This window comes from Haliotis cracherodii, unplaced genomic scaffold, assembly GCF_022045235.1.
Source record: "Haliotis cracherodii isolate W230 unplaced genomic scaffold, xgHalCrac1.p SCAF_1, whole genome shotgun sequence".
Lineage (NCBI taxonomy): Eukaryota > Metazoa > Mollusca > Gastropoda > Lepetellida > Haliotidae > Haliotis > Haliotis cracherodii.
In genome coordinates, this window is record NW_027266264.1 from 65658911 (window position 1) to 65680801 (window position 21891).

Genomic DNA, 21891 nt, shown 5'->3' on the forward strand with positions numbered 1-21891 from the left:
GTGTCCCCCGCCGTGATATTGTTGCAATATTTCTAAAAGCGGAGTAAAACCTTACTCATGACATGTATATATCTTCACTCACTTAACTGTCGTTATTTATAAGATGCTAATCCCAATTGTTGATCCCCATTGTACATTGCATATTGTACATTGACTGTCTGCCATCTTGAACAAACAGTACAACTATGTCACTGATTACTATTGTTTATGTTTATGACTTCATCCACGTCAGGTGACCTTGGCTGTTTAAGCCTTGATCAAGAGATGAAAATAATGACCCATACGCCGACCCCTTGCATATAGGAATATGCAAATAACCATTAGCGACGTCACGTGTGTCTAAAGCATTGTTACAACAACCAAATCGGGCTTTCCTCTCACAATAAGTTGATACACCATGATATAACTGAAATAATGCTCAATGCGGCGTCAAACCCAACAAAATATAACTTACTATGTTCAGTTAACAAGGTGTTGAAGTGTTCTTGTGTTTCCTCAAATTTAATGGGGGGTTTTGTAACCTCATTTTGAAGATGTGCTGAGTAAGTTGGCGACCGAAATATTTCAAATATTTAGGAACCTCAGGATAGAGAATGCAAACACATAAAATAGTAAAACATATTCACAAACACATTTCCGTGAGCACCTATGGCCATACCATGGCAAATACAGCTATTTCTCCTCTGCAGCGTGTAGTCGCACGGTATAACCCTTTTCTGTTTGTTTGTGTGTTTGTTTGTTGTTTAAAGCCGCACTCAGCAACATTCCAGCTATATGACGGCGGTCTGTAAATAATCGAGTTTGGACCAGATAATCCAGTGATTGACATCAGGTGAGGTGAAATTGGGTTTAACGTCGCGTCCAAGATTATTGCACTGATATAGCGACGTGCATGCACATGTGAGTGTGGCTGATTGTACTAGTCCGGACTGATGCCGATTTATAGTGCTAGCTCGCTGAGATACCAGATACCTCAGTTTAAACATGAATACCCCACTCAGACACAGTATACTGACTCCGAGGCGACCAATCCTTGTTTTAGCCCCTAATGCCGAGCGCCAGACAGGGTAACAACAATTACCATCTTTTAACGTCTTCTTGGTATGACGCGGCCGTGGATCGAACCCCGGAGCTTCCGCTCTCCAGGCGGACGCTCTACCACAAAACCACATGCATCAACCAAGTCAGCGAGTCTAACCATCCAATCCCGTTAGTCGCCTCTTACGACAAGCATAGTCGCCAGTTACAGCAAGCATGGTTTGCCGAAAACCTATTCTACCCCGGATCTTCACAGGTCGCAAAACACTTACATGATTAGAGGCAAAAAAGGAAGATGTTACGATAAAAAAATCTCAAAATGAAATTTCAACAGGTAAGGGTACAGTATCATGCAATCCGTGCCTAAAACTAGAATGTCTAACATATTCATTACTTAGGAATAATACCCCTTTATCCTTCACTCTGCAAATATATGAGATTCTCTTTTCGTGATAAATTGATTTATAGTTAAAACTCTTCACCGATGAGCTAATGTCCATTCGGTTGCCTTTTTACTACGATATGCTTCACAAAACCATATGAGTTACACAATAAGATTCGTGTAGCGTCTAAGCAATACTGTCTTGCATTCTGCAGCTGTCGTATAACTTGGAGCAATGAGAGACAAGCACGTGAGGATCAAGCATATCTGTGTCACATCAGTTGAAAATGGGAGACTTAGTAATGGATCACTGCGCCCCCTACAGAGTGAGAATTAAAGGATTAAACAGTTTACTATATATCCAGCTTGTTACTTGATCTCACATAGATCTTTATATTGTACTTAGTCCGTTTCTAGTCATAACCTTACATGGCAAAGCATGCATGTGCATATGTAATTTTTCACGAAAAATGCTCTGGGGTTGGTGTCGTATAATCACAGTGCTTCACACTGATAGTTTAATTAAAACGACACTAGTTGGGTTCGTGTTTCATAATTAGGCCCATGTACTGCTTTGTGCGTACTAAACATAAGGCTCTATTGTATTTCACAAGTATACATGGCACGATTTTGGTCTCTTTATATATATATACTTACAGAAAAAACTTGAGAGAACTGATTAAATGATAGTTAAGGTGCAATGACCATACGTGGCTGTGAAATAGTTTCTGACGTGTAGATTAATATCTGGTGTGTCCACCATGTTTGACGATACATGTTTGGGACGACACCTTGTTGGCATACTGTTAATTAAGCTGCGTATGACTGCCCTTGGTATTGCATGCTATTCTGCCCGAATCACGTTGGCGGGTGCTGGGCTTCTGACGTACACTCTCCACCCGGGAACATCCCACAGGTGTTCTTTTGGGGCATGTCAGGGACTTTGTGGGCCTGTCTTCTCGTCGGAGACAATCGGTGACGACCTGGGCCGATAAGCAAACAGAACAACGACAGGACGCACAAATTCGTCAAAAAATCGCTGGCCAGACAAAAATTTCCATTCACAATAACCAAATCAGATATCCTGTCATGTGTGATACCGCCCCACCCCATGGCATTACCGCCCCCATACCGATCATGGTCAAGGCCTGGCATACCATTCGCCGCTACGTCGCCAACAACGTTTTCTGCCATCTGTGAATCGGAGGCAAAACCTTTTTACTGATTTGTCAGTACATATGGTGTAACTTCATTGGCGCACAGCTCATCTGGCCTACCCCAGTCTTTGCCGGCTCTGGTAAGCTGTTAGGGTCATATCGTGAATAAATCCGGTATTTGAGGATAGATGTTGAAAGTCTAGTTATTGTAAGGAATAGTCTGTCAGAAGCAGATTTGAATCTATTGCAGTCAATAATTGCAATTAATGGAATGAAACGACCTTGCACTGACAGAAATAGCTTGTTAAGTTTACGAACTGATTTTCACTGTCCACTCAGACACTAACATGTTAGTAGACTTTACTAATCAGTTAGTATATTTTACTAGGTCACCAGATTTTTCTATCGTCACCAGCTAGAAAAGGTTAAGTAGTAATCAAGTATATTTTCATAGTCAGCTTCCTTCCTACAACACGAACGTAAGTACAACTTCAAAATAATCCGGTTATTCGATAAAGTTTGTGCATTGTTTTTAAACATTGTTTTTGCAAACATGTCACCCCAACGAACTAGTGTTATAATCCTGAACTTGAGTAATATAAATAGTTGTTACATGTATAACGACATGTGACCCTTTTTCAGAATGTTACAAGATACAGGTGTACATACTGTTCACCAAACCAACCACGGGAACATAATTATGGTACAAATCAAAATAGTGAATTCCATGGACATTATCCTTATCACTGATGTGTCAAATTTGGATTTAGCCAAACCAATGAGAAATTCCGATTCATATGCACAAAGAAACAGTTCACCAAGAAGGGGAGCACAATTTGCCCTCCTTGAGATTCCTTCTTCTTGTCTAAATGTCTTTTCCATAAATTTCACATTGACGTTATCAATGAAGTCCAGCATTTCACATATTGTTTCCTCTGTAAACTTCAGATGACATTTGGTTTGTTTTTTTTACAAATTCTCCCGAAACACCAAATAGGAGGATTTAACTAATATCTATGGTCACCACGTTTAGTAACTAATAACCTGTGGATCAATGAAAGAGTTTACCCTTAAGTTATAGGGATAGTGGTTCTGCGAATCCACATAATATTACTTCCACTTGTCTCAAATAACTTCTGTGAATATGAAGTCCTTCCTTGATTGCAGTAAGGATTATGGTTAATCTCAGGGTTTTGGTGGTTCATTTGCTGAGCCGATTTGATTTTTGTCTGGCTTTATTGAGTGAGTGGGTTGGGTTTTAACGCCGCTTTTAACAGTATTCCAGTTAACGTTATATCACGGCGTGTCAGCTCAATGTGGGAGGAAAGCTCGAAGTGATGCAGATCTCAGACGTTTACCACTTCGCTGAAACCCACGAGCACGGGTATGGTGCCTGGCTTTAGAATCCAGTACATAAGAGGAATGGACAGTGTCTTCAGATCAAGATCAGAGTCAAGATCAAACGTTGATATTATTGATGCATGGTTGGGGCAGATGTCATCCCCCGTTACCATACTGGACCTATATGTGGCATTATGCGTCTAAGGCGCCGCGATTCGCTGTGCAGAGTTGCGTCCCTTGGGCACGCCAGAAACCTATGATTGTGGGTTCGAATCCCGGTTCGCCCCGATTATGTTTCTAGGTTTGTTTGTCAGCACCATACCCGTGCTCGTGGGTTTCACCAAAGTGGTAAACGTCTGAGACCTGCATCACTTCGGGCTTTCCCCCCACATTAAGCTGACATGCAGTGATAATGCTGGAATTCTGTTAAAAGCACAACTCCCTCACTACTACTGGCAGCCATTAACTTCATGAGCTGCCAACTCCACGTTCTGCTACACGTTGAAGTCATTGAGTGACATTACATCCAGCACCGTGTCACTCATACCACGTTTAACATCTTTTATACGTCTCTTCTGTCATGTCTGCATTACGATTACCGTTAATCTTGATATTAATGCGTCTCCAAATTAATGCGACTGCTGCCCCCTAGCCAAAAATGCGACTCGATTTCAATGTTTTGATTTTTCAATCATATTAATAGTGTCTAGAAGTCGCAGCATGTGCGTCGTGTCCATATCAGTTGTACAAAAGCACACATAATGCCAACAACAAACTTAAGCTGAATATTAACCTAACAGACCACCCATCGATGTATTAAATAATAACATATCCAAGTAAATGTTGTCATGTAAAGAAGGTACACAAGGTGTGTCTTACATGTCAGACATATTACACTTTAGCTGAAATGGGCCATCATCTTTGAGGCTCGACTGATCAAATGAGTAACTCGATATGTATTTGGGACCCGTGGGCCCATCACCGCTGTGACTGTTGGTAGTAGTATAAAGTCTTCTCCTCGTCCTCTACTCCAATCTCATGCGCTGGGATACCTATTGCAGGGTGAGTGACAGCTGTATACACGTCACTGGTCTTTGAGCCGAAGTTTGAGCTGTGTCGATATCACAATGCGCTTGGACTTTCGCTTCGATTGAAAAAAAGTGAACACTCAGTGAACAGAGAGGAAACAAAACAGGTAAGTTATTACTTAATTTGATTAATGTTCTTCATGTTTGTCATCTTGCTTCGTGACATGTTTAACTCAGAAAAAAATAAAAAATAGCTTAATACTAATATTGAGTTACGAGGAATATGTGAGTCATACAGAAGCAATAATGTATGTATTATATTATTTATTATATATGTAACCATATACTAGTACATATGTTGTCATACTCCAGGTAATTATGATTATATTAAAACTGACGTCACTAGATGCATCTATGAAACCAATGTGGGTATGATATAAATATACAAACAATTACTTCTATCCTACTCTTTCCGCAGCGACGAGAAACACCTCTTTGATCATGAACGATAAACAACAACTGATGCCCTCCTACATACATTGTAGGTCTGCAGAACCAGTATACCATTAGTAAAAACAAAGGTATAAGCATAATTACAGTGATTATTGATTTGTATTTAAGCTGTCTTAAATGTGTGTTAGGGGCAGAGACGTGACCATGTCGCTCGTTGTGCAAAGTATGCCACGATCAAAGGTATCACCAGGTAGTCATATTGGGGCATCCGTTTGTGTGTCGCATGTTACATACGACCAGTCTACTTACATGTACATTAAAACTTTAATGCTCACGTTTGTGATACAATCATAAAAAAATCTGGTTTTATGTGTTGGTAACCGTGATAAGATGTTTGAAAATGCCATAATAAAGTGTAAACTGTTTATTTAGAAAATGGGAGTTTTATCAGTTAGTATGGGAGTCCATATATTGAAATAATCTCATCTCATACAAGAGCACAGATTCATCGTCTTTGTAAAATGGATTTGTTTTACACAAACAACACATTATACACGGATATACCTATAGCGACATCCCGTGCTATTTACAAAAGTCTCTCCTTCCAGCAGACAAGTGACAGGGCTTTCTTATTTCAAATATACATTGGCTTATGTTACCTGAGGGGTCACTGTCGACCCGCAGCGGGGATATGACATCTACTCGTTCAATGATCATATGCCATATAGATATCGAGACCTGTCATATCTATGTACCTGGAAGAAATCCAGTGTACTCAGTCTCAAGCACCTATAGACTTCTATGGTCTTTTAAACCAGACTACATTTAGTTTTATCATGAAATTTATTTTAACTGGATAAAATGTCTGTGATCATGGTGTGTAATAACCAAAACTGGCGGGCAAAATAAAATACATGTTTGAAGGTGGCTGAAAATAAACAAAGATATGAGTATTTGAAAGGCATTTAGAAGTGATACACATAAAGAAGAGAATTTATGGATGTCAACTTCTTTATTATGAGGAACACAATGTTTCGAAGTAAATGCTTCCTCCTTCATCAGATGTTTCACCTGATGTAGGGGCGGTCGGGTAGCCTAGTGGTTAAAGCGTTCGCTCGTCACGCTGAAGACCCTTGTTCGATTCCCGACATGGGTACAATGTGTGAAGCCCATTTCTGGTGTCCCCCGCCGGGACTATTGGAATGGAATTGCTGGAATATTGCCAAAAGCGGCGTAAAACCATACTCACTCACGCACCTGATGAAGGAGTAAGCATATACTCCGAAAGGTTGTGTTTTTCAAAGAAATTGACATCCATAAATTGTCTTCCTTAACAAAGAAATGGCTATTCGATGGTGATGTATTTGATACGGGTATCATAGATGATATTGGACGCACGTGTGCTGTGTTCCGGCGACTGTTTCCTTTCTTTACCGTCTCTTGTCCGGCAGTTTGCAACAGTGTAGGGGTATTGTTTGTCCTACTCAATCACCATTACACAGTATATTATAAGCAGACACAAGCACCGTAAACAATACACATACGTTCGTTTTATTTTCACCCGTAAATACAAAATAATGTTGATATAGTTATATTTATATTTTTGCAAATGCTCTGTGAGAAAGTGTTAGTATTTGAATTCAAACACATTCTTTCGAATACCACGCCCATTTTGGCGCCAATGGTGAAATTAACATGAACTGGTTGAACGAGTCCTTATGCTGTAATGCCATTTCTGGTACCACTATGCCATTCACATAAAGCGGTATACTGATACACTCTGGCGCCTGGATACAGGAGGACCAATGTACCCAAATCACACGTCATTCACGACACTCAGGGATGCGAGTGGTACATGCCTTGGACGAACCAGAATCACTTCACTGTGAGTTCGAATCCCAGATTTCCCCTGATTATGAAATATGACAGGAGGGATGACTTCAACTTTCCCTTTATTTCGAGAATACTCCTGTAGCTCCATCTTTTGGAAATTACATTTCACAACTTTACAGGTACAATCGAGCATGCTCTAACCTTCTATTACGTAAAAGGCGACTATGCTTGTCGTAAGAGGCGACTAACGGGATCGGGTGGTCAGGCTCGCTGACTTAGTTGATGCATGTCATCGATCCCAATTGCGTGGATCGATGCTCATGATATTGGTCACTGGATTGTCTGGTCCAGACTCGATTATTTACAGACCGCCGTCATATAGCTGGAATATTGCTGAGTGCTGCGTTAAACAACAAACCAACCAACCAACCTTCTATTAAAATTTCCAAGAACGTCATATGACTTTTGCTCAGAAGCTGTTTGATCAAGGTTACAATATTCAAGACCTCAGTAAAGCTTTCAAAAAGATTTATGGTAGACATGTGGAGGTCATTTCCAAATTTGACGCATCAGCAAGAAAAAACATGTTCCACGCAATTCCCTATTTTGACTTGTACCATATGTTTCCGTGATTTGTCATTTCGTGTGTTTGTGACGGGTGCCACCTGTGGGGCAGGATACGCTCACCTTTCCACGAACACCTGGTATCATCACTATCTGATACATATTCATTAACACATGCTCATAATATAGTTGAAAATGTACAATCGACTCTGTTTTGAGCTGATATTTCTTTTGAATATGGAAATGGTTTTGTTGTTTTTTGTTGTTGTAGTACGTGCTCGTGAGTTTCACCAAAGTAGTAAACCTATATAAACTTAGACTTGTCTCCGGCACGCCGTGATGAGAGTAAGAATCATGTCCTGGTAAATCCGGCATTTAACTTCATTCACTCACCCCTGGGCATATAATTGTATATGTTCCGATTTGATCCAGTGGGCGTGGTTGAGTGAATGTTGTTTTACTCTGCATCAATTGCATCTATTAGAAACGACGAATTTTTATCGTGTCTTGTAAGTTAAAACTGTAAATTCGTATAACAAGTATACAAACGTGATGTAGAGTATTTAACAATATTTCAGCCATATATGACGATTACGGGATTAATATGGAGGTTCAGGTACTCATTTGGTCACATAGCACGTTAATGTCATCGTGAGACCTGACAAAGTTGGTATTTTCAAGAGTGAGGTACCAAATGTCATCATGTCAAGCTATGAAGAAGTGTAACAGATTATGTAATAAGAAAAGCCAAAGTTTTCTTCGAATTTTAGTCTGAAAATTCGTATTTAGGCAGAATGAAAGAACTATGACATAAAATGATCAAGAAAAATATCGATGTTACCTTTTCAGACACATTTTGTATCGGATCATATAATGCATGACATAAAACGACTAAAAACTAAAATATATATAACTGAAAAGGTTAGGGGTTTTTTTAAATGTAAAAGTCACGGGGCGGGAAGTTGATATTCTGATACATTTCGAAACATATAAAACGTTTTTCGTGCTGACTAAGCGCTAATGCAGTTCATGTTTTGGATAAAATATCGCGAACCTTTTAATTGAAAATCAAACCCAGAGGTAAAGTTTGATTTGCCCCTCTGCTAATGTAAGTAAGCAATTCAATAAACTATGAATGTTTTATAAAACAACCAAATATTGACAGGTTAATTTCTCTTTATGTTTTACTTATCGTATAATCAACTTTGACGATCACATACAGTTCTCTGTTACAAACAGTTCCCTTTCATCATTCGCACAATGGTCAAAAAATTCTAAGCCTGACTAACTTTCAACTATGGGTATAAACAAAGTGAACAAGTCAATGTAGTACGTTGTTTGAGTAGTTCATTGCAAGTGTATTTGGTCTGTTGAGGCCTTTTGTATATAAGTGACAACCAGTTGAACGTGATAGGGGTCCAAATGGACGTGGAAATGGAAAAGATCGTGTACCGAGAAGTCATCAAGTTTTGGGTTTTTGAGAAAAGTACTCCCCAAGAAATTCATGACCGCATGGTCGAAGTGTACTGGGATAAGTGCTCAAGCTATTCCACTGTTAAACGTTAGGAACGTTTGAGGCAGGGTGAACAAGCCTTGATGATGACCCTAGGTCTGAACGTCCCTCAACTTCCATCAGTGAAGATTCAATCAAGAAGATAGAAAACCTTATACTGTCAGATAGATGTATTACCATTGCTGAACTTGCGAAAGACACATGTCTAAGCCATGGATCCATTGAAACTATTATTCATGAACATTTACATATGGATAAGATATCTGCTCGTTGGGTGCCAAAGTTTCTAAATTCTAATCTTAAGAAAAAAGAACTGACATGCCAGAGTGATGGCACCTGGATCTCCCACTACAAGCAAAAAAGTCAAAACGTCAAGCTATGGAATGGCACCATTCCACGTCTCCGGCACAAAAGAATTGCAAGTCTTAAAGATAAGTGAATAAAATTAGGGCAACTGTATTCTGGGATGCAAAGGGTGTGATACCTGTTGATCAAAAACGATTACCGGTGCCTACTATACTGATCTGCTTCCTCGCCTGAGAGATTCTATCAACGAAAGGCGGCGAGGAATGCTGACTGCTGGAGTTCTACTCCTTTATGACAATGCCTTTTCTCACATCTCTCGACTCGCAATGACTGTTGTGCGACAGTGTGGGTTCGAAGAGCTTCCTCAACCTCAATACTCGCAAGACCTGGCACCAAGTGATTTTACAAGTGAGTTCCACCTGTTTCCTGAACTGAAAGAACACCTTTGTGGAAAGCACTATGACGACAACGCTGACCTCAAAGCTGCAGTGAATTGGTTTTTCAGTGTGGCTTCAGAAAACTTCTTCCTGACTGGAATTGAAAAGCTTCACTATCGATATGAGAAGTGTACTTATATTAGAAGCAGGTAGATTATGGTGAAAAATAAAATTAAAAACACTTTTACAATTGATGGTTTGACGAGCCCTCGTGCCTTCAGAGTGTGGTAAACGTACTTTGCACTGAAGACCTCATGTCATAAAAATAGGGGCATACATTAGAGGAATTAAGTAAACCTGTGATACGTGACTATATGTATACATGTATATTGGTTTTGAAACGTTGTTAATGTTATTTTTTCATGACTGACAACATTTTTAGCATGTATTTGATGAATAAAGTAAACCTGTGATACGTGACGTGCAGATGCACGGAGCCGGCTGCTGTGCGCTACTAATGATATACTAAGTGCACGTGTACCCAAAACAATATCTACGTCGTTTTCAACATCAACAGTGGGCGTATGTACTTGGTAACAGCGCCAATTTCACCATCATCAGGAACACCTGCATCACCTGGAGCATCTATGAGCGATGTTCACTGCATCTCTATACATTTCGGGGGCAAGGGTGTCCGAGTCGTCTAAAGCTCTACAATTCACTGTAGAGTTGCGTCCCTTGGTCATGCCAGAAATTTATGATTTTGGGTTCGAATGTTTCTAGTTTAGTCAGTACTATTCACGTGCTCGTGGGCTTCACAACGTTTCGGAGTATATGCTTACTCCTTCATCGGGTGAATCAAATGTTTTTGAAACAGACTTATTTGATTAAGAACACTGAGGTGTAGCCAATATATATGCGATGTTTGGCCTGGATGTAGATGTTATACTTGGATCAATCTCATCAGAATCAGATCTTAGTGCTCGCTACCCGTACAACATCAGATTGGAATGTGAGATGGGGTGGTAGGGTGGCCTAGTGGTTAAAGCATCCGCACGTCACGCCGGAGACCCGGGTTCGATTTCCGACATGGGTATAATGTGTAAAGCCCATTTCTAGAATATTGCTAAAAGCGGCGTAAAACCATAATCACTCACTGGAATGTGAGATTGATATTATAATCCACAGGTTCTCCCACATAAGGGTTTTGTTAGTATAATGGAGAAATTGTTTAGGCGAAGAAAATAGCATTGCACCCAACGTCAATATAGCAGTTACAGCTGTCAGAAAATTAAAAAACACCGAATTTACTATCCTGCCTGGTAGCGATAGCTACAGTGAAGAGAAGGGATTCATATTTCAGTTTCGTCGCCAAAACAGTATGAGGTTCACTTTCGCTTTGATCCGTGTCGCGTTCGCTAATATAGTGTCACTATAGGTATACATGTATATTGGTTTTGAAACGTTGTTCATGTTATTTTTTCATGACTGACAAAACTTATAGCATGTATTTGATGAAGAAGGAAGCTTAGTTAAGTTTGCCTATGTAAAACACTATTTGTTTACTTGAGTTACCTGTCAATTGTAGAATTGTGTAAATATACTTAAAATGCCACTGAAAATAATTATATGTTATTGTGTAGGTCATTTTTTTTTATTACTTGTTTGATTTTTTATCCAGAAACTGTCAACAGGGAATGTTAGAATGACCTAGAAACGTGCCTTTAGTAACACAAACTACACACCTAGTAAATATACTATTGCAGTTAGTTCATTATGAGAAGATCAGTAAACACGTTTCAAATAAGTTTAATTCATTGCTTAAACCGATATTTCTTTGAAATATGGATAGTAAGCTCTACTATCTGCTTAGTACATTTTACTAATCTACGACAGGCGACCTATGAGTCTCATTAGTAAACAAATACTAACGGGTTAGTAAAGCCTACTAACATGTGCCAACGAGGTAACTGTCGATGAAGACCACTGTGTATAAGTGCATACCGTCGTTCAATATCCGTTAACTCAGCTCAAGGATATCTGACCTTGACCATATAAACACAGAGTGTCTTGTTAATGAGAATATATTTCCTTCGTCTATATTGCTTACTAATAGGCGGAGCAGTACAAGAAGACTGCTGCCCTTGTTTGTGTTGACATATCCTGGTAGCAATCAAACCACACTGTAATAAAACCTTGTTCATTGACATTTATACATGTATGTTGTGTTAATTTGGATGTGGGGACTTGAACAGACTTACTCATCACAAGGTAAGTTTTCTTGTTTCAGATCAAAACGAAAGTGTAAAGGCAGTGTAACGATAGTGTAAAGACAGTGTAACGATAGTGTAAAGACAGAGTAACAATAGTGTAAAGACAGAGTAACGATAGTGTAAAGACAGTGTAACGATAGTGTAAAGACAGTGTAAAGACAGTGTAACGATAGTGTAAAGACAGTGTGGCGATAGTATAACGATAGTGTAAAGACAGAGTAACGATAGTGTAAAGACAGTATAATGATAGTGTAAAGACAGTGTGAAGGCAGAATAAAGATAGTGTAAAGACAGTGTAACGATAGTGTAAAGATAGTATAACGATAGTGTAAAGACAGTATACTGATAGTGTAAAGACAGAGTAACGATAGAGTGCAGACAGTGTAAAGACATTGTGAAGGCCGAGTAAAGATAGTGTGAAGACAGAGTAACGATAGAGTGCAGACAGTGTGAAGACAGTGTAAAGACAGCGTAACAAAAGTGTAAAGACAGTGTAACGATAGTGTAAAGACAGTGTGGAGACAGAATCAAGACAGTGTGAATGCAGAGTAAAGACAGTGTGAAGACAGAGTAAAGATAGTGTACAGACATTGTAACGGCAGAGTGAACTTTGAACAGAGCTACTCATCACTTCTTTTGTTACGATAGTGTTAAGACAATTAAAAGACAGTGTAAAGACAGTGTAATGACAGTCTACTACCAGTGAAAAGACACAGTCAATGTATACTTTAACGTTAAACAGCCCATGCACATTATAACAAAATGTAAATCGTTCATTATAATGACTAAATATTGTGTAACATTGCACAGTGTTACAATTGTCAATACATCAATGTCATTCTGAAAGCAGTTTATATTGTTGACTGACGACATGTCATATCAACAGTTTTCATTAATGGCGGCTGTAGAATAGAAAACCCAAACTTTGTCCTCCCAACATCTTCGAATATTCGAGTATGAAAAATTGCCAGAAGACTGTATAGGAAGAGGTTCTCCTTGATATACTGACGTGGCCACTTTCAAATGTAACGTGTGTGAGAATGATAAACTTTTGCACACTGATCCCTTGAGCATGCAACATGTATGGAATCTAACATTATCGTTATTATTTTATTCATTATCATAAACATTTATGCATTCTTAGCCCCTGAAAGCGCACACAGATCTACCCTTACTACCGGTACGAAATTGTGTACAAGATGCTCGCTGTATGATAGGTATTCAGAGGAGAGTTGGAACGAAAACCATGACTGCTTGTTGTAATCCTGAAGCCAATTGAGGATGTTCCCTTCATAATTCATTACCAAAACTAACCTGCCAAGTATAATTGAACCTAATGTTCGATGTTGGATAACAATGCTAATTCCTTCAGTTTTTAATTTATATTTCAGGCGATATCCCATTGTTGTGCAATCATCCCCAATACAATTCGGAACCAGTCCGACTGTGTACAATCTGACATATGTTGATTCCCAATCTGGTTTAAATGTCACAATACAGTTAAGTATTATTTAATCTATACCGACACGTGAAGATCCGGGTTGAATAGGTCTTCAGGAACCCAGCTTGTAGTAAAAGGCGATTAAGCTTGTCGTGAGAGGCGACAACAAACAAACAAACAAACTCAGTTGGACTTCCATGCTGCATTTATGTCAGTGTACTACATGTATTTCGTTAATCACTCTGACGTTTGTTGCATGGATGTCAGTTACATATGCGTAAATGTGGTAGTAAAGGCACAGGCATCACATTGTGAAATCTTGCTTCCCATTAACCTATTTTATCTGTTTTATCTGCTTTATCGGCGGGATTGTACATATTTTATCTATAAACGCCATTGAATGTGCCCTAGGTATGATTACCGTACGAGTCGGCTAAAGAGCATAGGTTCAGACAAGGTAGGTGCGGTCGGGTAGCCTAGTGGTTAAAGCGTTCGCTAGTCACGCCGAAGACCCGGGTTCGATTCCCGACATGGGTACAATTTGTGAAGCCCATTTCTGGTGTCCCCCGCCGTGATATTGCTGGAATATTGCTAAAAGCGGCGTAAAACCATACTCACTCACTCACTTAGACAAGGTGCTCGTAACATCAATGACTTATTTGGCAGATATTCGATTATTTACAGCTCCTGTGATATAGATGGAATTATGTTACCAAACGACAAACAAACACATTTCATCTAAACACGTTATGTATCTTTAAATAGTTTTTTTAGAAGCCGTTACTGCAATAACAGTATCTATAACGACCGAGTTGAAATTCGGATTTCATCTTCTTTGTTCTTTACATGTGACGTTAACGTACAGATGATGGAACCTTTATCAAGCAAGATTATTATCAAGCCTCTGTACCGAAACGTCTCACTGAAATAAACCATGCCTGTTTAATAAAACAACCTAATTTGAAAAGGGTATATTTCTCTTGATAGTTTTCTTATCGTATAATCAACTCTGACGAGCAAAGACACTTACGTCACAAACAGTTTCCTTTCATCAGTATATAGTTCGTATCTACTGGGTGCGGCAAACGCCCATCTACACAGTCATCTTTTAAGATTCCGCCCACAATTATATATAGAGATGCTACATATACAACTGTAATTATATTACCCTATTAAGCTATTTTATATCAAAGTATTTGACAAAAATAGATAGATTTATTAGAGGCATATAGTAAACACATGACCCGTGGATATTCAAGAGGTGAGGGGGATTTTAATGATATACTGATTGCATATGTACCCAAAGTGACACCATGAGTAGGTGCGTGTGTACTTGGAAGCAGGGCACATGACATCAGGAATGGTGCATGTGTCCGCAATATGTAATGCATATCTCTGCATATCTCTATGCATCGCCCAAACCACCACCACCCACAAAAAAAACCAAAAAAAATCCACCCCCAATACTCCATCCCCAATACTCCACCCCCAGCCTGCCCTCCCCCAATGGTATACTACTCAAGACAATAAAGCCCCACACGATACCTTTATATGACTATACTATAGTTAATCATGGCATGGTAGATTAACTCTTATCATATGAAGAATATTTGAGTAATATATTTTTTTTCAAATTGGACTTTTACCTTCAAGTTTGGTAATTTTTGTCAACTTGTAAACCACTATGGCCATTTTTTAGAAGGTCATAAGGATGTTAATGGAACAGACTAATATTTGGAGAACATTAAGATCTTACTGTAGCAAAAACAAATGTGACGTTTCTCCTTGATGTTGATGTTAAATGTATGTAGGATCAACATGTTTCTCCACCATGTGGTTAGTATCGACCACAGGCAGATAGAGACAGTTATCGGTAAAAGAAACATTGCACCCAGCTGCCAATATAGCAGTTTCATTCTGATAGCACCAGGTGTTTTTATTGTTTCGTCACCATATGGCTGAAATATTGCCGATGTGACGTAAGCATAAACTCACTCAATTTTTTTATTGTTAACATATTCGGGGTGAGTTTCAGCCTTTTTCTGTAGTTGCTCTTATTTCATATATATTTTCTCGAAGTAAATAGCTAAAGGATATACCTTCAAATTTAATTTAATTTTATTAGTCAGTCAAAGTTTGTAAATGTTTGAAGCGTTATTATGGAAAGTTTTATCATGACATTACCAACCGTTTCGCGATCACCTGGTGTCTTCATTGGAAGTTGACAATGTTTGGTGCGAACGTGCCTGTGTGAATACAGTGAAGTGTGAGTGAAGGTTGTTCACATTTGGTTATCACCTTCTTTTTAATTAACATCGAGGTGAACATGTACCGACGTGAAAACCTCTATCGCGTTGGCGTTTTGATTTGTGTATATGCTGGTATAAAACGCAATAGTGTAGTGTGCTGGTATCTTACATATGAAAGCTGTAGAGAGCGCCAGCGTCTCACCCGCACCTTGAGTGAGTGAGTGAGTGAGTGAATGGGTGAGTGAGTGAGTGAGTGAGTGAGTGAGTGAGTGAGTGAGGTTTAGCGTTGCTTTGAACAGTATTCCAGTTATATCACAACGTGTCATCTTAAAGTGGAAGGAAAGCTCGAAGTGATGCAGGTCTCAGACGTCTACCAATTTGGCGAAACACACGGACATGGATATGGTGCTGACAAACCTAGAAACATAATCGGGGAAAACCGGTATTCGAACCCAAAATCATAAATTTCTGGCGTGCCCAAGGGACCACGGTCAGTACAACAGGTGTATTTGCTCGAGGTGTTTTGATTCATGGAGCTGTCGATGCAGTAAATGTCCTTGGCTGGTTTATCAATAGATCAGATGAAATTCGATAAAATTATTTCATACTGATAATTGTTTACTTAATAATTTGTTTCAATCGAAGACACACCAGTGTCTGGAGGGGCATGTGGTTATCCATTTTGAACACGTTCATGACTGAGGTACAATCGAGAGTGCTCTTTCTACGAAGATTTCAAACAGCGGCATACCACTCTTGCTCAAAATATGTTTGATCAGGGTTACAACTTTCAAGGACTTAGGAAAGCTTTCAAAACGTTTAATGGTAGATATGTGGAGGACATTTCCAAATTTGACGCATCATTGACACCAACGAATCCCTATTTTGACTTGTACCATATGTTTCCGGGTTTTTCAGAACAATTGACTTGCCTTTGCATGTTTTTGTGCATGTGCATTTGGTGTCGTAAAAGGCGACTAACGGGATCGGGTGGTCAGGCTCGCGGACGTGCTTGAGGCATGTCATCGATCCCAATTGCGTGGATCGATGCTCATGATATTGGTCACTGGATTGTCTGGTCCAGACTCGATTATTTACAAACCGCCGTCATATAGTTGGAATATTGCTAAAGTGCGGCGTTAAACAACAAACAGACAAACAAAGAATGGGGGTGTCATCGGTGTGGATGGATGCGCTTACCTTTTCGCGAACACCCTGTACCATTCCTATTTGATAGTGGTCCATAAACACAGTTTCTCGTGTTTATATCAGAAAATTATCAGAGATACTTCATTCAAACAACTCGCAAATGTCTTGCAAACTACTGAAAATGAAATATATGCAAGAAATCTATTTTTTTATGGAAGGTACTGATTTTCATAATTATTGTCCCGCGTTCGGGTCTTCGTTCGTTTACTCATGTTCTATTCATTTAGCTTAAGGCGACACGATGTCACTTATAAACCACTGAGTGAGTGAGTGAGATTCTCACCCTGTGACACCCTGTCGTATTACTCTGAGTGACTTCAGGAATGGTCTTTCCACACTATACTCATGTCGGGAATAGAACCCGGTTCGGCGTAACGAACCAGCGCTGTGTTTATTACCCCACTGCCCCTTAAGGAAATTTATACTTAGAGGATATTTGAGGTTAATGGAGTATGTCTTCTTACCAATAAATTATATGTGAAGTATATCACATTGACTTATCTAGTTCTGCAATATTTACATTGTGTAAAAAAAGAATTTTGAAAATTGTTTACAAGTATTTGTTTAGTTTGATACATTGGCTTTAAGGAAAAAGCGTAAGCATCCACAATATAATCTGTGTCATATGACCTGTAATAAGAACATACACGAGCGAAACAGTGTGACTGTGTGAATCACACCTGGTGTCATGGAGCAATCTCCAATTTATTATGATAAAATGTTAATCACATTTCGAATTTTTCGAAAACAAGCAAACGAGCAAATGCACAGTCACAAAAGCTCTAATTTAACTCATTGTTCCATAAAGGTTATTTAGCAGAAGGTTTTTTGACAAGATTGTTTCATGCATTCGGAACACACCAGGGACGAGGAATACCATTATCTCGTATTTTCAAACATCAATGTTTCATATTATTATTGGACACAGGGCCTATCACCGGTCGTGCCTACCTCCGCGCGTTGGTTTGTTTGTTATTAAACGCAGCAATATTTTTGAGCGGTCATCTTTTAAAAGTCGAGTCTGGACCAGACAAACCTGTGAGCAGCAGTCACGTCGTCGGGGTAGGTTAGCGTTCAATAAATGACGTCCCCGAACCCAGTTTTGTCGCTTCTTACTACAAGCAATAGAGTACCCACGGGGTAACTGCAGTCGATAAAGACCACTGTGTACTAATGCATACCGTCGATCAATATCCGTAAACTCAACTCAAGGCCAACTGGCCTCGTTCATATAAACACAGAGTGTCTTGTAAATAACAATATTTCCTTCATCAGAGAATCAGAGCGTGAGGTAGTCGTTTTGAGCGGGTTCAGCCATATTGCTTAATTATAGGCGGAGCAGTACAAGAAGACTGCAACCCTTGTTTGGGTTGACATCATATCCTGGTAGCACTCATACCGCACTGTGAAAAAACTTGATCGTTGATATTCATGTATGTTGTGTGGGGACTTGAACAGACTTACTCATCACAAGGTAAGTTTTCTTGTTTAAGATCAAAATTCAATAATGGAAATTCAGAGTTATTATCATGAGACGATGTCGTGTAAGTGTTAAAGTTTTGTAAGGACAGTGTAAAGACAGTGTAGGGATAGTGTCAAGGCAGTGTAAAGGTAGTGTGAAGACGGAGTAAAGATAGGGTACCAATATTCTAAAGTTAGTGTAACAATATTCTAAAGATAGTGTACAGAGAGTGAAAAAACAATGTAAAAACAGTGCACGGACGGTGTAAAGACACTGCACATTGTAACGACAGTGTGAACTTTGAACAGAGTTACACATCACAATGTAAATTTTATTGTTACGATAGTGTTAAGACAATTAAAAGACAGTGTAAAGACAATGTGATGACAGTGTACTACCAGTGAAAAGACACAGTCCATGTATACTTTAACGTTAAAACAGCTCATGCACATTATAACAAAATGTAATCGTTCCTTATAATGACAAAATGTTGTGCAATATTGCACAGTGTTAACACAATTGTCAATACATCAATTTCATTCTGAAAGCAGTTTACATTGTCCTCCCCACTTCGAAACTTCGAATATCCGAGAATGACAAATTGCCAAAAGACTGTATGCGAGGAGGTTATCCCTGATAAACTACAGATTGTAACTGCAGCGGCCACTTTCACATGTAACGTGTGTGAGATTTATTGTGGGCCCCCTCAGCTTTAACAATTCCTTGTACGTCAACGGTCACTTGAACGTGAGTACTACAGCAAACCTATCACGGTTTTATTACCCGTACAATCATCTCGCTCACTAAAAAAGGTATTATCGTCTCACAAACATTTTGGTTAGGTAGACATATTGTACCACAGTAAAAGAAATGATATCAAAATGGCCGCTGCTGGTCACGAAACCACCTGCCTGTCTTGCATCGCAAATTAACACTTAGGTGAGGCACGCCGAAGCCAGTTGTATGTTTATAAAGTTTGCATGGAAAATGCACGATCTGAAATCTGTAAAGAGTAAGGTCCGTCATAGCGACCAGTGTTTGTCGTCAGGGCGACCAGTATGTGTCGTCATAGCGACCAGTGTATGTCGTAAGAGCGACCAGTATGTGTCGTCATAGCGACCAGTGTATGTCGTCAGAGCAGCCAGTATGTGTCATCACAGGACCAGTATGTGTCGTCACAGCAAGCAGTGTATGTTGTAATAGCAAGAATATTTATGTAATTATTAGCTCCTGAAAACGCACGTAAATTAACTACCTGACGAAATTGTGTACTAGACGCCCGCTGTATAATGGAAGGGCTTTCTTGTTTTCAGAAGAGTGAGTGAGTGAATATGGTTTTACGCCGCTTTACGCCGGGTCTTCGGCGTGACGAGCGAACGCTTAAACCACTAGGCTACCCGACCGCTCCCGTTTGTTGTATGGATTTGAATTATAGATGTATAAATGTGGGAGTAAAAACCCCAGCAACACATTAATATGAAATCTTGCCTCCGATTAACATATTTTGTCCATTGTATCTGATTTATCTACACGCCTGGAATGTGTCCCAGGGATGATAATCGTACGAGTCGACTAAATACGTTCAGAATGGGGCCAGACAAGGTGCCTTTGTTGATTGGGTGTCACAGTGCTGTGACGGCATAGGACGTTGTTCATTATATCAGCCAGAGTCTGGCAGAGAATTGATTATTTACATTTCCCGTTATATGAATGGAATATTGCTACAAGACGACAAACAAACGAAATAATTACCTTGGGGTCTTTTATTGGCATTGAGTAGTTGGTAAAACATGAAACAGTTTATTAAAAACCACATCTTTATTGTTTGTAGCATCTGGCGATCAGCCAAGCGCTTTTTAGCGACGATACCCTTTCTATAATCATAAGAAAACTTTTTGAAAGCTTTCCTGAGGCCTTGAATGCTGTACCCCTGAAGAAACACCAAGAGCAAGACGTTGTTACCCTGTCTGGCACTCGGCATTAAGGGGCTAAAGCAAGGACTGGTGGCTCGGAGCCAGTATACTGTGTCTGAATGTGGATTCATGTGAAACTGTGGTATGTTATCTCAGTGGGCAAGCACTACAAAATCGGTATTAGTCCAGACTGGCAACCACACACACACACACAGTGGGTTCCAATCCCGTTTCTAGCTTTGTCAGCGCTATATGCGAGTGTCTATCTGAAGATCAGCACAGATAACATGCGCATTATGGCCCATCCTGGTCCCGCCGTTTCACAAAGCCATCGTAACGCAACGACTGTCGTAAGTCTGTGTTAAAGAGTAGGACTGAGTGAGGGAGTCGGGTTTAACGCCGTTTTGAACAGTATTCCAGTCATCACGGCCTGTCAGCGTGATGTGGGAAGAAAGCCCCAAGTGATGCAGGTCTTAGACGTTTACCAACTTGGTGAAACCCAGGAAACATAATCGTGGCAACCGTTAAAATGTTTTAGTTACGATAGTCCTAGCGTCGTATTATAACAGAAACAAATTATTTTATTTAATAACATACAAACAATGTTTCAAAGATTGATAGTGAGCTATTGTCAGCTTGACTGTTTAACGTTTTGAGCGACACGTATAACATTTGAGATAACAAAATAGTGGATTCTCTTATCTGGGGTGGACGCAGTAACATAACCTTTGTATGATCGTGGTTGACGATCACAAGGCTTAACCAGGCATACTGTAAAGCACACCGCTCCCTGTCAGATACCCGTGTGTCAGTACCGCTTCGGTTCGGCTCAGTGCTGACTACCCACCCCCAAATCCTGCGGGGTCTGTCGTTCACAGCGGGACTTAATTAGATCCCTTGGGCTGGGGAAACCCTGATATTATAAGCCCGGAAAGTGTGGGCGTTCAGACACTAATACTGAATGACTCAGGAAAGGCCGGAGCCTCTCACATTTCAACCACGATAATCTGAACGCTACCTTAGCTAATTAACGAATCAAAGGTACGTAGTTGTAAACTTTAATTATGAACAGATATTCCCAAAAGCCATACTAGCAGGATGGCAGGTTTTCATTCTAACGAGGTTTTTCTTTACTGCAAACCAAACACACACACACACTCTCTCTCTCTCTCTCTCTCTCTCTCATAACATAATTCCTCCCTTCACGACCTATCGTCTAATCATGACACGGATGTGCGTCTTATCACGCACCTCGAAACCCTTATCAAGCTGATAGTAAGGTGTAACGCCATCACATTAACTCTATACTTTCCAGGAAGTAGATGATAGTGATCTATATATGTTATGAGTGT

At 39.7% G+C, this 21891-nt stretch overlaps 1 protein-coding gene across 2 annotated transcripts in view; it reads left to right on the forward strand.

The window, feature by feature from the left end:
• Nucleotides 1-21891, forward strand: part of LOC139458294 (chitin synthase chs-2-like) — an 82210-nt gene that overhangs the window by 14915 nt on the left and 45404 nt on the right. Inside the window, exon 1 of one of the 2 annotated variants that reach the window (XM_071239789.1) lies at nucleotides 5078-5113. The exons of the other annotated variant lie outside the window; for it this stretch is intronic. The gene's annotated coding sequence lies outside the window, so the exon portion shown is untranslated. Of the gene's footprint in view, nucleotides 1-5077; nucleotides 5114-21891 lie in introns of those variants that run through there. 2 annotated transcript variants of the gene reach the window in all.